Source organism: Aphelocoma coerulescens, chromosome 1 (assembly GCF_041296385.1).
Source record: "Aphelocoma coerulescens isolate FSJ_1873_10779 chromosome 1, UR_Acoe_1.0, whole genome shotgun sequence".
Classification (NCBI taxonomy): Eukaryota; Metazoa; Chordata; class Aves; order Passeriformes; family Corvidae; genus Aphelocoma; species Aphelocoma coerulescens.
Window position 1 is genome coordinate 40,546,206 of NC_091013.1, and position 16,033 is coordinate 40,562,238.

A 16,033-nucleotide genomic window follows, 5' to 3' on the forward strand; every position below is an offset into this window, starting at 1 on the left:
TATGTTTATCTCAACCCCACAAGTTATTGCACTTTTACCCTTTAAGTTCTCTCCCCGACCCCATGGGGAGGGAGATGAACACGTGCATGTGTGGGGCTGAGCTGCCTGCCGGGGTTAAGTACCAGATACAAATACCAGAGCCACGCAGGTGTTTGTATCCTTCAGCTAGTACAGTGTGATGCTCCATCATAACCTTGCTTACCTCATCACCCATAAGTTGTAGGGAGGGTTGCTACCTGTGTGTGTTTCCTCATTTCTGTAACTTTATGGCCTTTTTCTGTGCTGGGGTAACAAGCAGCGGGCACACACTGTGCTGGAACCCTGCTGCCATCCTCCTGCTATCAGACCTCAGGTCTTCTGCTGACAAGTCATCCTGCCATGGCCTTATCAGAGCTCAGACCTCCTGGTTTTGATGTAAACAGCACATTCCTCAGCATTTACTGGTTTAATTGCTGTTAGTCATGTCCTCAGTTATCAATTCCTGCTGTTCCTTCCAACTGCGCTGCTGCTCATGCTTTCACATAAATAATTCTCGCTCCGATTTCATTCAAACCATTCTTAATGTCTCTGTTTCAGCTCCCTGGAGCAGTGTGACCTGGGTGGGCCTTTATAACAGAACTGTGTCCAAATGTTGAAGTGCAGCCTGGCAAATGCTTTTAGAGACCATTGATGGACTCTTTCTACGAGACTTCCAAACACATTGGTGTCACAGTGGTAGTACTATTCAACATTTTCACTGGTATTCCAGAAACAAATGTGGAAAAACCCTGCCTATTTAAATTGCATGAAAACAAAGGTCAGTCTCTCCTGTTTTAATTGCACCATACCTTTAAACAAGAGTATGCTAGTGTCTATGGCTAGTGTTATCACCTACAAAGTCATGCTTCTAGGAACAGGCAAAGAAATTAAATACACACGTTATGTCTTGGAAAACAGCACCAGTGAAATGGTTTTAAGGAATCTTCTGAACATGGAGCTTCCCATAAACAAACTCCTAATGTAATTCTGTGGCAAAGAGAATTACTGCAGCAAGTGGATCTAAACAGAATGTGTTGTGGTGGTTTTATCTCGTCCTACAGAACCTGTGAAAACAGTTAAATGACTCTGGTACTGGGTGGACACTGGGGCTGAGGTTTTAAAATGTTGTACTGAAGAATTTATATAAAAGCCACAAAAATCCGAATTCAAGGAATATATGGTAGGAGATCTGGGGGACAGCGTTTCAACTTAGTGAGTTGAAATTTGAGGAGTGTACAACCCAAAACCAGATTTTTCTAAGTGACTGGAGAATGCTGCAAGGCTTTTTTAGTTTGGTTAAGGAAGCCATAACAGAGATGGGATACTGCAGCAAGGCAAAATCAGATTAGAAGTTCGAATCAGATTCTTAATCCCTATCAACAACTTCATTAAGCACTATCAATGGTGCTGAATTCCAAAGGTCTTGGTGCAGTGTTGCTTAATTGCAATTTTATTTCTGATATAGTTAACCTGTGGTTCAGAGCTAATGGTCTCTCTTAGGTCTAAATGCTAAAACCAAAACTTGAAATCCTGGTATCATTAGCTGTTATGAGCTAATGTTAGTTACTGTTAACCCGTTCTGTTTCATGGCTTTTTTATAACAATGTTCTGGAAAAGTAGAGGAATGCAGTCTGTAACATGATGGTTTTAGAACGTGGTCTCCTTGTTGACTGGGTTTTAACTCAGGACAGCACATTAGTACTGATCACAACACTTGTGTTCAGCAGCCAGATTTCAGCCAGGCATCAATCACAGCAGAAACTTGTACCACAAGCACTCGTGAAGCAGTTTCCAGGCAACTACATCCTAATATTTCTAGTGTTTGAAGTGATTTGAGATTTATAAATGAAAAAATTCCTGAGATGCTTCTTTGAGAGAACACGGTCTTGCATGAATGATCTACAACTTCAGTCTTGTTCCTTTTCTCTGCCTCCACCTTTCAAGTAGCAATGAGAAACTTTATCTCAGTTTTGGGTGGTATTTATCAGCTTCTACAAGACAGGTATGTCATTTGGTCCATGCAGCATGAAAGTTGGATTTTGTTTGATCCTGTCAAAAGCAACAAAGTCCTGGGCTGAAGTTCTTAGAAGCTGGAATTCCTCAACTGAATTTCACCCATGATGTGTCTTGTGTCCTGATTTGTCATTTTGAAACTGTTCAAACTTCATATAGCCATTTAATGGTGTCCTGCGAATGGCTGCAAGTTCTTGTAGCTGTTCTTCTTCTGGCTCAAGTTCCAGATATCTGACTGGGGCTGTGCTGCAAACTGAGCTCATTTAAATTAATAAGCATGTGACAAAATCTGCAGTATACTTTGATGTCTTCTTTATTTGTAAAAGCTATTTATTGAGGTGTGGTCCTCCTGCAGCTTGCAAGTCTTTCATTTTGGCTTTTTCCCCCCCTTCTACCAAATTGCAAGTCACATACACATGATATTACGTTGGAGTTATTTGTCAAACAGCTAAATATTTGATAGGAAGCATTTCAATTCAGCCTGTTTCAACACCATTTGCTTAATCCATTTATCTGTATATTTTAATTAATTTTTATTCCTTTCAGTTAAGACTAATATGTATCAGATTGACTCTATCCTAAGCTAACGCTATCACTATATGTAAATTAAGACATGAACAGATCTCCCTCCTATCCTAGCAGGATGTTATATTGCCATTGAAGTTTACAAATTCCTGCCCAAAACCTGCACTAAATTGTTCTTTCCCTTTTTTATGTATTGCATGCAATTTATATATACAGTGGTCATCAGGACCATTTTTCAGGTCCTATATTAAAAAGTAACTGATATATATTTTATTTATTTATTTATTGGCAGTATTAGCATCCTACTATCACAGAATATTTTGAGTTGGAAGAGACCCACAAGGATGATAAGAGGGATCATCCAGCTTCCTGACCTTGCCTCAGGCCTGGCTTCTCCCTTACTGAAACCTTAATTCTTTAAAACCTCTTTGCTAGGAGAACTGAAACACTACATAAAAGATCGGCTGCAGTTTATCGTCTCTGTTCCTTCTGTCTGTTGTGGTTACTAAATATGTCAATCTGCTGTTAAAAAAAACCAAAACAGTGAGGTACTGCAATGAAGGTTAAATGGCACCTCTCTATCACCAATAATTTAAAACACAATTAATATGACTCCAACTTCACCCTGATACAAAATGTGGCAGCACCTGTTAGGAGGATGTGGCAATGGTTTCATAATGTATAGCTGAATTGCATAACAGCAGGAGTGAAAAATACATGTTTAAGCATGAGAAGGGTAAAGATAAGTCAGGTACAGTGTGCCTCTTCTGCCTGGACTGACCTTTCCACCTGACTTTTGGGCCAGCTCATTTTCAGTAGCCTGGCTGCCGAAATATTTTTGGTTCTGTCTGTATCATTGCTTCCTTTAGATAAAGTCCACTGGTCTTCCTCCTCACCAGTCCATCTGCAAGGCCCAGTCTCTGAACACTCCTCTTTGGCCATTTTTCATTCTTTTCAGGTCTGGTGGCATTGTTCAGGGGGGAAAAACAGGTGGTTTTCTTTCCTGTGGATAAGCTATTTAGCCCAAGTCCTTCACTGTGTTCAGCTCCTCTTTCAAAGCACGTGTCAGCAGCACGGATATTCAAACAATAGTTATGGTCAGCAGCAGACAGAACATGTTCTTGATATGTCTTGGTTCAGCTCATCATGTTTAAGGTGAGCCAGAAACAAATACTTTGAACTGTGCACTTGTACTACAATGGTGTCCTAAATCTCACCTCAATCCATTCTGAACATGGGCATTTTGCACCACAAATCTGTCTTCCTGCTTATTAATAACGCCACGCACCAAATTGGGGGTGTTAGTGAGGATCCTCGGTGGGACAACGTCCATCTCTGCACAAGCTTTTTGTACAAACTGGGGTTTTTCTGTAGTAGGCAATATTTGCCCTATGAAAAACATCTGTGGTCTCAGCTGAGTGCAATGTAACATTTTTTTTCTGGAAAGGTTTGTTGTACTTCAGAGGAGCTCATCAAGGGTTATTGGATGGAGTATTTCAAGCCTCAGGCACATACCCAGCATCAGCTGTTACCAAGTGAACCATAAAGGAGAAGTTCAGTGTGAATATTACCAAACCCAACTATGGCTGAGAGGCACTGTTAGAAGTTTGTGTTATCTCATAACAGAAGGAATAAGAAGTTATTTTAGTAGGATGCAGGAACCACTCATTGTCTCCAGGAACTGTAAATGAATGGATATGGGAGCAAGAGGATGATACTTTGTTCTTTGACCAGGTTTTCTCATCCACTTTTTAGAAATGTTCTCAAAACCAGAATAAAATCTGTCTTTTTCAATATGAGGCTTAAGGTACCTGTGGATACTTCTTTTTGGGACACACCAATAAGTAATAGAGAGGTGGTAATAGACAAGCAATGTGATTTTATCAGAAAGGAAATCAGGAAGTAAAACACAATTCAACACATACACTGTAATGAAAAAGGCATTTCTGTTCTTGTGGAGAGAATGCAGATAAATCATTTCTGCTTGAACATACTTGAATTTTCACCATAAGCAAAAGAGAGGTATTGCTGCAGCAGTAGCAGGACTTGGTAAAGACGACACTTCTGATCAATATTATTAGTTAAAAAGAATTTTTAAGTGTCCTAGAAACTGCTATTAATAAAGCATTGGTTTCTAGTAGCAATATGCAAGCTTAAATACGTAACTTAAAAGTTTTTAACTCCAGTATTGAAACAGATAAAAGTGGGCCCTATTCTAGTACTTGTTTCATCTGAAGCTTTGGCAGTTTTGGATGGATAAGCCTGGATTAACTTCTGATACACAAAGTACCAGTTCTCAGCCACTCTAGTTTAAGCAATTTCAGAAGCTGATGCTACATTTGTTCTCTGGAAGGTGATTTTCCAACCTATTTCTAAAATGTTTAAGGGTCTTAAAGCCTTTCCATAATAACAAGCCCATCCATTTTAGGCTACTTTTTTCTGAGCTTTTACCTATAACTAGCTAGGAGTATTTTAAACAGCTTTGCTTTAGACCAAATGTAATTGCTTGTTAATGGAAGAATGCACTACATTGCAGGCTAATCTGTTCTGCATCCGTTTCCAAACAAACAAAAAATAGAGCAATTAATTCTGCTTGCATGCCCTTCGCCTCTTTTGTTTTTTCTTTTGCTTTTCAGTATGGATTATAGGGAAAGATTGCACTGCTTTTGCATTTTGAAGGGACTGCTTCTAGTATAGAAAATGTTTCCTGCATATGTAGTGTATCTGTTGGCTAGGTTGAGCAATTTGAAATCTTTCTTTTACAAGCTTTTCATGTAGCATGTGTATGGGATCACAAGACTTACAACGGGATAACTCCATGATCTTATTATAAGCAGACTTGATATTTTAGAATGCTTTAGAACTTTAGAAAGGTATTATCATATTATATAGGCTTTTTTGGGGTATAGAAATAAAAATTTTAAATGTGAGAATCTGATTAATATTTGCAAAGATTTGTAACTGTTCTGTTTTTACAGATGGAAAAGTTTAGACAATTCACTGACGAGTCAGTGTGTCAATAGCAAAGAAAGAAATAGCAAAGCTGTGAGTTCTGAACTCCTGTTTTCAACCCATTAGGCCTGTTACTGTCTGATTAATAACAGCTCTTTCTGCAAAACTTGTTCATTTATAAAAATACAAAGTCAAAAAATAGCTACACACTCTGCAAACTTTGACAGCTCAGAAAGCAGTGAAAATTAAGTCTTGCTCAATATATGGAACAAGATATAACCTTTGATTAGGCAGCATATTTTTTTTAAACATTTAAACTACTATAAAAATAGTGGTAGGTTTTGTGATCATTACCCTCTCCATACCTAGCAGCCATGCTTACCAGAAGAATCCTGTGCTCAGTTTTGTGTCTCTTGCTACAGTAAAGATATTGAGGTGCTGGAGTGCCTCCAGAGAAGGGCAACAGAGATGGTGAAGAGTCCGAAACCTACATTCCATGATGAGTGGAGGGATTATTTAGCCTGGAGAAGAGAAGGCTCATGGGAGACCTTCTCACTTTCTACAACTACCTGAGAGGAAGTTGTAGCAAGGTAGGGGGAGGTCTCTTCTCCCAGGTAACAGGTGACAGGAGGAAAGGGTCTCAAGTGGCAACAGGGAAGGTTTAGACTGGATATTAGGAAAAATTTCATCACTGAAAGGGCTGTAAAACATTGGAACAAGCTCCCCAGGGAAGTGGTTGAGTCACCATCCCTGGAGGTATTTAAAAGACAGGTAGATTCTATGATTCTAAGAAGTGGAAACTGCAAGAGCTCAAGTCATGTTATACCCTTTATTCTCCTTCCCATTGCATCCTTCCCTCAGCAAAAGGATTTTAGGCAGAAAGAGATAGATAGCAATTTGATTTTCAATCATATGAGAGGAGGAGGGAGAAACAAAGATAAAAAGACCCACTGGTGGAAAGGAACCCATCTGCCAGGATTAGGGTTCTTTAAAACGTCTGAAAATAGATGTTTCCCGACTGAGCTGCCAAAAAGTGTCTCTGCTCACTCTTTTCAGGATAGCTTTCAGCACCAGAATTGCAGTCATTTTCATTACGGGACTAAAATTTCTGTGTTGCTGGTGCTACTTTTTTGATGAGGAATGTGCTACAAGGCCATAGACAATCATTTGTTTGTTGGTATCTCCACGAGATGCTTCTGACAAAGGGAATATGTTTCAACACATATGAATAAACATGTGCTTTAAAGAAAGAAATGGCTGGGTATATTTAAACAACAGGTGTAGCCTGAGCAGGAAGGAGTCCAAACATTTTGTGCAGCACTCAATAAGATCCAAGACTTTGCTTTTGTCCTGACATGAAAATATTCTTACAGGATGTGTTCAAGTATCTGTGGAGTTTCCTCCAAAATTCCACTCCAATGTTTTCAGCCTAAGAAGTGGATTAATCTGACTGTATTTACAAAGTTATTTGTAGGCAGAGGCTGAAAAGGCTGTTGGTAATCTTTGGCCCTTACAACTGGGTTCCCAAGGAAAAAACCCAGTTGCTGAAATACCTAAAACTAACACAATTCACTTCATCTTTAGAAAAGGTATTAACCTTCATGGTCAAATTCGTAATGATTTCCTAAAAAACTATTTCCCTGTCATTAAGTACGTTCCCTGTAATTCTGCATACCAGCATTGCTCATTGGGAATATGCTGCTTCTCTTCTCTCTGATTCCCCTTGGAAGACAGTTTCCTGTTCCTTGAAAAAGTTTTTTTTGTTGAGGAAAGCAGCAAGTGACCTAGCAATATGTTATGCTGACAAGTAGATTATTTATGTGCTGCAGTTTCAGTTTATGAAATACATTATGTAATTTTAAGTGGTTTATGTACGGTCATATTATAACCTTTGTACTGAATGCATTTTAATCAGATGCCTTTGCAAGAAGGAAAAAGCTGTTGTTGGTTGGATTTCTGTTGTTGAGGTTTGGGGTTTCTTTTATTTCTTTTTCTTTCAAAATCCCCCACTCTCTTAATAGGAAAATGGGTTGACCTATTGGATTTGTTTACATTCCTGCTAAGTAATAGCGGATCCTGGGCTTTTCAAGTGTGAGAAAGTAAGAGGACCTCCTTGTTCTAGAAGCTGACAGAACAAAATAACTGGATTGTGTTGTGGTGCTGATTGGGAATCAGTTGCTCAGGAGTGTCAAGAACAAAGAAAATAAGTATATGTCTTGGTTTGAGACAGGTGTCTGCTAAGGAAGGCAGGACCCTTCCTTGGAATGGAAAATATGACCCCCTTCCCTCCAAATTGTTATAATTTTGGAATTAAGGGGCTTTCAGGCAAAGATATGGGAAAAAGAAGAACAGTTCTTTACTAGGATGTAGAACAAGTCAAACAAACAACAATAACTATGGCAGCAACAACAAACAGAACCAGGAACCCAGGGGCAGCCCTCCCTCGGCTGTCGGGCCCTTTCCCGTGGGGCGCAGTTCCGCTCACAGCCGGCAGGGGCGCCGGTGGCTCCCGGCCGGGCAGGGCGGGTGCCATGGTTCCCTGCGCCTGCAGGGGGCGCTGTGGCGTGAGGCCAGGCGTGTCCTCCCTCACGCGGCAATGGCGGACAGGCTACGCGGTGAAGATGTGCTGCAGCAGGAACCTCGGAGCAGTGGCTGGAACAGCAGGGCAAGCTCACCCCGGGTTGCAAGCAAGAGGTAGCAAAAACTCCACAGCTGTAGCAGGGGCTGCAGGGTGTCCCGGCAGGCAGGGGGTATGGGTCAGAGTGCAGCAAAAAAAGCCTGAGGCAGCGGCAGAAAGCAACGGAGCTGGGCAGTGGCAGCCGGGCTCCTCCACGGCAGCTGCCGCATGCAGCTGGGGAAACGTGCCCTCCGGAGGGGGTCAGGGTCCTGGGTCCCAGTCTTTTCACCTGAGGCACCTGAACAGATGGCAAGGGTCCTTTCTTTTGATGAGGTAGAGTTTTAATAAAGTCCCAGTGCAATGGCCACTCTTACGAGCAGGGCTCTACTCATGGTAGAAGAAAGGCAGCAGGAGACGGAACCCCGCAGTAGTGATGAATTCTCCCCACAGCAACCACAGACTCTCTCCCTTCCAAACACTGAGAAAACAAGAGCTGCACCCAACCCCGTTTTCCCAGTCTAAATCTCCCGTATCTCTGCCCTACAGGAGAAACCCCAGGTAAAGAGAGTAGCCAGCTGGACCCCTCCCCTGAGCTGTGGCCACTTCTTTTGTCTCTCTTAAGTATCAGGTCATTATTGTCCCCTAGCAACATATATGGCGGAAAATTCCTTAAGAGGAAAAAAAAAAGGAGAACTCCTAAAACCCTAACAGTATATAACTGCATAGATCAATAGTAACGCATCTTTTTGCTTGTTTGGAGAAGTATTACAAAAATATGGAGACTACTTAGAGAAGGTTAGAGGTGCTACTAGAAAAGACCAAAGAGAAGTAGAGAGGCAGGGAAGCCCTCAGGGGTACCACAGTGCACAGGTGAATTAATCCAGTTGAGCACTGGATGCTTTGATATTTCAATAGCAACAAAACTGATCAAGATTTCTAAGATGAAATACAAAAATTGGCTTGGTAGAGACTTCACGAGAGAGCAGCGAGATAAATTAATCTGTTGAAATCCAGTTGCACACTAAATTCTATCAGATACTGCTGTTAAAGTTTTCATTTAGATCTGAACAATACACAGGACTGGGTAGTGGAAAGAAGGAAGCTTTTTAACCTGTGGTGAAAATATGACTGTGTAAATAACATGAAAATCCATTTCAGGAGGAATGAGTCCATCTGCAAACTTCTAACAGGGCTTCAACACGTAGACAGTAGGAACTCTTGGTCTCCAGCTGCAGAATTTCAACACTGGAAAATGCATCTCTAGAAAATTATATGATCTTGTCCTGTTACCTGAACTCAAAATATGTTATTTCCACTGTGGACATTGATGTCAGCTGAAATCAGATATGCTTTGTATACCAGTGCTGCCTCACCCACCCCAAAAAGGATGTACAAAGTCAAAAGATGTTAGGATGCTTTTCCTTGAAATCTTGTAAGATGATTTATTCAGGGGTGGTGTGTGTGTGTGTGTGCATGCGTGTGTCGGGTGCATCACTTAAAAATAATCCTTTAAATATCTTCATGAGTTAAATACAAATCTCACATCAGTTCCTAAACATTGTGTCAGTTTAACTCTGGTCTTTTAACATCTGCTTGAGTCAAAACAGATTGGTCAAGAGATGACACTTGTACTTGCGTGGTCCAGTCAACATGATTCATGTTGTAGGGTTGGTTGCATAAGCTGTCAGGATAATCCAGCCAGCCCTAGTAGCTGCTGTGTTGCTGACATTCTCGTGTGCTGTCCGTAAGAAAAAAAGAAGACCACAGCTTGGCTAAAAACATGCTAGTAGTGAAACTTCAGCAGACACAATGCAATGAGAAGCTAAAAATCAAAAATGTCAGGCCTCACAGCACAGATCTAAAGTTTCAGAAGAACAGCAATGTAGCAGTACAAAGAAAAAAAAAATACTATTGAAGAGGTATTTGGGTGATTTCAAGGTGCTTTGAACAACATTCAGCATCCTTGCACTGCCTAGGTGAGAGAGGGTGATGCTGTGTGCCAGGCAAATTCAAATCTAACATGAAGAAAAGCAGAGGTACATAATTCAGAATAAAAAATGCTTTCACCACCCAGTGAAAGGCTTGAATCCTAGCATGGGTGCAGGATACTCATGCCCTTGTTATTATATTTTTTGTTGAATACGGTGACATACTTCAAGGGTAGAAACAGGTGTTTGTAGTAGAAAGGAACATGTAAAGGTTTTGAATCAGGAGCTCTTTTGTTCTGCCCTACTTCCCTTGACAGCTGCCCTTAATACTTATGCTAACACTCCTACTTGTCTACCCCACATACCTGCTGGGAGTGCCCTTCCTTGGCAGGGAGAATCTCCCAGCTTCAGAGATGGGTTGCACAACATCTGACCATAAATCGGCACCAAAACTGGGATTACTGCGTGTGTTTTTGTTCTCCTCCTCTCGTGCCTGATGCGTCACGAAGGCGCAACACGTGCCTGTGGTACAAAGGCTCAGGCTGAAGGCTGGATCCACAAAGGCCTTTCAGGGCTGGAAGGGATGGTCACATCTCTAAGTCCAAAGGGAAGGTTTTTAATGCTTCCTTGCAACTGTCAGCTAAGTCTAGTTTCCATACAGACCTGCGTTTCCAGAACCAAGGTTCCCTATTAAATCCAGGCTTTGCACAAAAGATCCCCTTCAGATTCCCCAAGGGGAAAACCGATGGAAGGAAACAGCAGCATTCATGATGGAGATGAATATAAAGAGGAAGTGGACAAGGAGTAAATTTGGCTCTACCAAGGAAACAATGTTATCAGAGTAAATGAAGGGGAAACAAAACAATCGTAGTTATCAAACACAGGTTATGTTTTCGGCAAAAATAAAAGGAACAAACCCACATCTTGGCAGGAGTGACTTCACAATGTATTGTTTACCATTAACTCATTAGGTCTATATCTGCCATATTGGTTAACTTCGCATGTTGTCACAGGCACAGGACTTTTGCCATCAGTCTGGGGCAGCTCCAGGTAAATACAGTTCACTTATTTACTTTATTTAGGCACAAGCCTCTGCTTTAGTTCCCAGTCCCCTGCTTTAACCTCCACCCACACATTCAGTGTGTGTACCGAAAGACATGCCAGAGAAGCCAAGTCCCTTCTGGGCCACAGCCCATGAACTCTTTTCCTTTTTCTGGAGACAATTACTTGTGAAATGCTGCTGAGCTGGGCTGGCAGGCTGGGTTGGTAAAACCTCTTTCTCTGCATGACCCTGGTCTGGTTCAGAAATCTCCTGAAGAAGCAAATCCATATGTTTTGGGGCCAGAGTTGTTCCTTGCATGCAAATTGAGTGAGCATCTCAAATACCAACCTATGTCACTATGTGTGTACACCACCCAGTAGCTGTACTGCTGCTGCTTGAAAGCAGCTGAACTGCTGCAGACCCCTTCTCAGGGACCCCTGCTGACCTCCTTCCCAGCAGTCCACATCTCCTCCAGACCATCCCACCTGTTACTTGCTCTGCTAGCAAAACATGACACAGTGCATGAGAAAAGTCACAGCAAACAAATCACTTTTTTTCCCCTGAGATTCCCTATCTGGAAAGCAGGAATAAACTTTTCTTGAAAGGATGCATTATCTTGGGAGGAGTAGTTACTGGGAAGTGACTAGTGTTAGTGTTTGGCTACTACCATCATGAAAGCCAAATGGATTGTGGTTGTACAGCAAGATCCACTAGCCTTTGTTTAGAATGAATTAATGTACAACCTCAATCAGTTTGCAGCATCTGATCCAATACTGGCTATCCCATGATGAGCTGCACACCCCTGCAAATTCTTTATCCTTGTTACAATTCTTCCCATCTACAAAATGAGCCAGAAACATCTATTAATATTTATAAATCACACATAATCTGAACAGATAGTAATTTGCCCTAATTTTCTTTAAAATACTTCAGTCTTAATTGATAGTCCTTAAATAATGAATAGTTGTTATCAACTATTCCATGTTATGGACTCACCACGCCAGCTCCTCTGAAATGATCATGTTCTTCCTTCCTAGGAGATGCAAGGAAACAATCTTACTGACTAAGCTACAACCTTTAACTGCGCAATATGTGGAACCATCCCTCCAGTGGAAGGATCATTACAGCCAGGAACACACAGCTTGGGGGGTTCCTGCAGAGCACTGATGGTAACTTTTTGACACGGGTGGTGGAAGGGCCGTCAAGGAGACCTTGAACTAAGAAAGAAGGACTGGTTGGGGATTTAAGGGCTGGGAGCAGCCTTGGTTGTGGTGACCATGAGATGGTGGAGTTCAGGATCCTGTGTGGAAGAGCAGGACAGTTGTTGCTGTTGGGGCGGTCACGACACACACAGACAGTGCCTTTTTCAAGGGCCAAAAAGCCATTTATTAAACAAAGCAGCCTCTTTTATACACTTTTTGTATGTTATCATTCATGTTACAGATTCATCGGCTGCTAAACTACTACAATATACTTACTGGCTGCTACTAACTAAAACATATAGTCATTGGCTACCTATGGCATAGGGGTTCAAGCATTCAGAAAAATAACAGGTGCAGATATGTGGCTGTTTTCTCCTTCTACTGTTTAACTTTTGTGCTTCTGTTGATACTACATTCTCATGGATAAAAACTAATTGTTTTTCTTCTCACGGACTTTTCTCACAGTCCTTCTCTAGCCAAAGTAACAGGCCTGAGCCATACTTATACAAAGGCAACAAGGCCTTCATTTTATAAGGTTGTACTTAAATGCCACAGACAGTAAGTAGGATTACAGCCCTGGACTTCAGGAGAGCTAACTTTGGCCTTTTCAAGGACCTGCTTGGAGGAATCCCATTGGCTAGGGGCTTAGAAGGTAGGAGGGTCCAAGAGTTAATATTCAAGCATCACGTCCTCCAAGCTCAGGACCGGTGCATCCCTTTGAGTAAGAAATCAAGGAAAGGGGGGAGGAGAAATGCATGGATAAGCAAGGAGCTTCTGGTAAAATTCAAACAAAGAAGGAAGTTTATGGAACATGGAAAAAGACACAGGCCACTGGGGAGGAATATGGCAACATTATCAGAGTATGAACGGATGAGATGAGAAGGGCTAAGGCCTGTTTGTAATCAAGGCCAAGAAGGGCTTCTTTGAGTATGAGTAGGAAAAGCAACACGAGGGAAAACATGGGCCTGCTGCTGAGTTAGGTGGGTGCCCTGGTCACAAAGGACACAGAGAAGGTGCAGTTACTGAATGCCTTCTTTCAGTTGCTACTGCTAAAGCCAGCCCTCAGGAATCCCAGACCCTGAAGCCAAGAAAGAAAATCTGGAGACAGGAAGACTTTCTCTTGGTCATAGAGTTGGATTAGAGATCAAGTAGGCAAACTTGACACCCACAGATCCATGAACCCCAATGGGATGCACTCACGAGTGCTGAGGGAGCAGGCAGATGTTATGCTAAGCCCCTCTTCTTCATCTTTGAAAGGTCATGGAGAACAGGAGAGGTGCCTGAGGACTGGAAGAAAGTCAAGGTCACTCAAGTCTCGGAAGTGGGTGAGAAGGAGGGCCCAGAAAACTACAAGCCAGTCACAGCTTCACCTCAGTCACTGAAAAGGCGATGGAATGGCTCATCCTGGTTGTCATCTCTGAGCATGTGGAGGGAAAGAAGCTTATGAGGAATAGTGAAGATGGATTCACCAAGGGGAAATTTTGCTTGATCAGCCTGATTGCCTTCGATGGCATGACTGCCTGGGTGTATGAGGGGACAGCAGTGGATGTTGTCTACCTTGATATCAGCAAGGCCTCTGACAGTTTCCCTCATAGGTAAACATGCTTAATTCTTCAAATTTATGTTGGCTGACTTTTCAATTACACCTTGAAAACATGCTTCTGTGAGTTCACAGTTTTGTAGAAGAAAGCAGAATTGCATTTTTGTTTGCTGCGTATTTAACAGCCCTGCTGTGCTCTGAGTTCTCATTGAAAAGGAGCGTCACTGGGAAACTTAAATCCTCTGAGAACAAATTCTGTCCCTCCTACGAGTACAACCATAAAATAGCCCCACAGAGATCAACCCTGTGGCATCAACTTACTAAAGGAAAGCAGAAGCCAATTCACCTCAGAAATAGCTGTGAAGCAATTGTGTATACTTTTATCTCTCTCGGTGGGACAAATTAAAATGTGTACTTATCAGGGTGAATTCTTTGTGGATTAACAGAGACCTTAAAAATTGAAAGATAACACGAGGGAAAGCCAGGGTGATCCAACTAGCTCATTTATCCCAAATTTTTGAGAGAACAGCTGTTTTTTCTTACTTTCTGCATGCCACTTGTATGTTGCTTTCTAGGAAGAAATATCGAAGGCCTACCCTTTGTTTTCACTAAATGCATGGGTCTACATAAGATGTGCCTGGGAACTACCCTTTTACCACCATTGTTCATACAATGGGAAGTTTCCCATTGTTCATGGAAGAAATGGCTTCTTTAATTTCATACTTTAACAACAAATGGTGGCAATATCTCAATTATTTCTGTAGATGAATGAGCCATTGGAGGTTTCAGCATTCTTTGCTGCATTACAGATTGCTTGTTTTGCTGGAGTAACCATAATAGAGAAATGCAACACTGCCTGTGCTGTGTGACCATATATATATATATCCCACTGAGAAGTGATATATGACTAGCATCAGCTGTGTCAGTGGAGTTTATGCAGCAAGATTTATGTTTCTTACGGGAGAACTTGCTATAAATATAGCTATTACCACCTACTCATATTTTATCTTAAGAATTTATTCATAAATTTTAACACTCAAGCATACAGGTAACTGCAAGAGGTTAGCACTCCTTTGAGTAGATTACTCCCATATAGACACAATTTCAAAAATCCAAGTTCAGCTGTAGCTCTGTATCACAAATCAGAGCAGCCTTCTGAACCTGAAGTGCTGAGTGTAGATATTCCAAATTGCAATGCATTGCAATGCTTGTTTGATGTGTAGCCAAGATGAAATGAACCTGTTCAGCAGCCAGGTAATTATTAAGTTGCATGCCATAGAAAATGCTATTGGATTGGTTGCACAGAGTGTAACACTGTATCTTCAAGCCTCAAAGAAGGAGTTTATTCTTCTGTCAGAAAATTCTTTCTTGGCAATGTCTGCTAATATTTTACTGTTTCTGCATTTTCTGAGTCCTTCAGGTCTTGGTAACATGCAGCTTCCCTAACCTACTCTTCTTATCAGCCTCACACTCTCGCTCTTCTTCCTAAGAAGAGGAAGTTTCTTGCTAAACTTCTCATCCATTTATTTCACGTACATGGTTCAGTAAAGTGTGTGCAGGAAACGTACATCATGTTGTATTGATGTGCATTCCCCTGGCTTTCCCTGTGTCTTGGTAGCACAAGTGGCACACGGGCCAGGTGTCTGCTGTGGACTGACCAAGTGATGAGCAAACTGGGTCATAGAAACATAGACTCACAGAATGGTTTGGGTTGGAAGGGGTCTTTAAGTTCATCCAGTTCCAATGCCCTGCTATGGAGAGAGACACCTTCCACGACCAGATTCCTCAAAGCCCCATCCACCTGGCCTTGAACACTTCCAGGGATGCATCCACATCTTATCTGGACAACTTCTCAGAAGCACCAGTTCATGGGAGCCACAGGTCAGAGATCGTTAAAAAGCGGTGGCAGCAGCAGTCGAGGAAATCTCTTTCTTGGCTTGAGAGGAGCGTACGAGGCAGAAAGCCGCCCTCCACATAGTGTGTATTCCACTTACTCGCTTACTAAGCTTTCCCTTAACGCCGTTGAAATCAAAGGGACAACGTGCAGCTGACAGCACTGCACAGCGCTCGGTTCAGCTGATGGCACTGTCTCGGTGCTTCCTTATGGCCAGAGAACGAAGAAAGCGCCGAGCGGCCGGGGACAGCCCTCGTTTAGCAGCCGCAAGGGGAGCAGGCGGCCGGGAGGAGCGCCGCAGA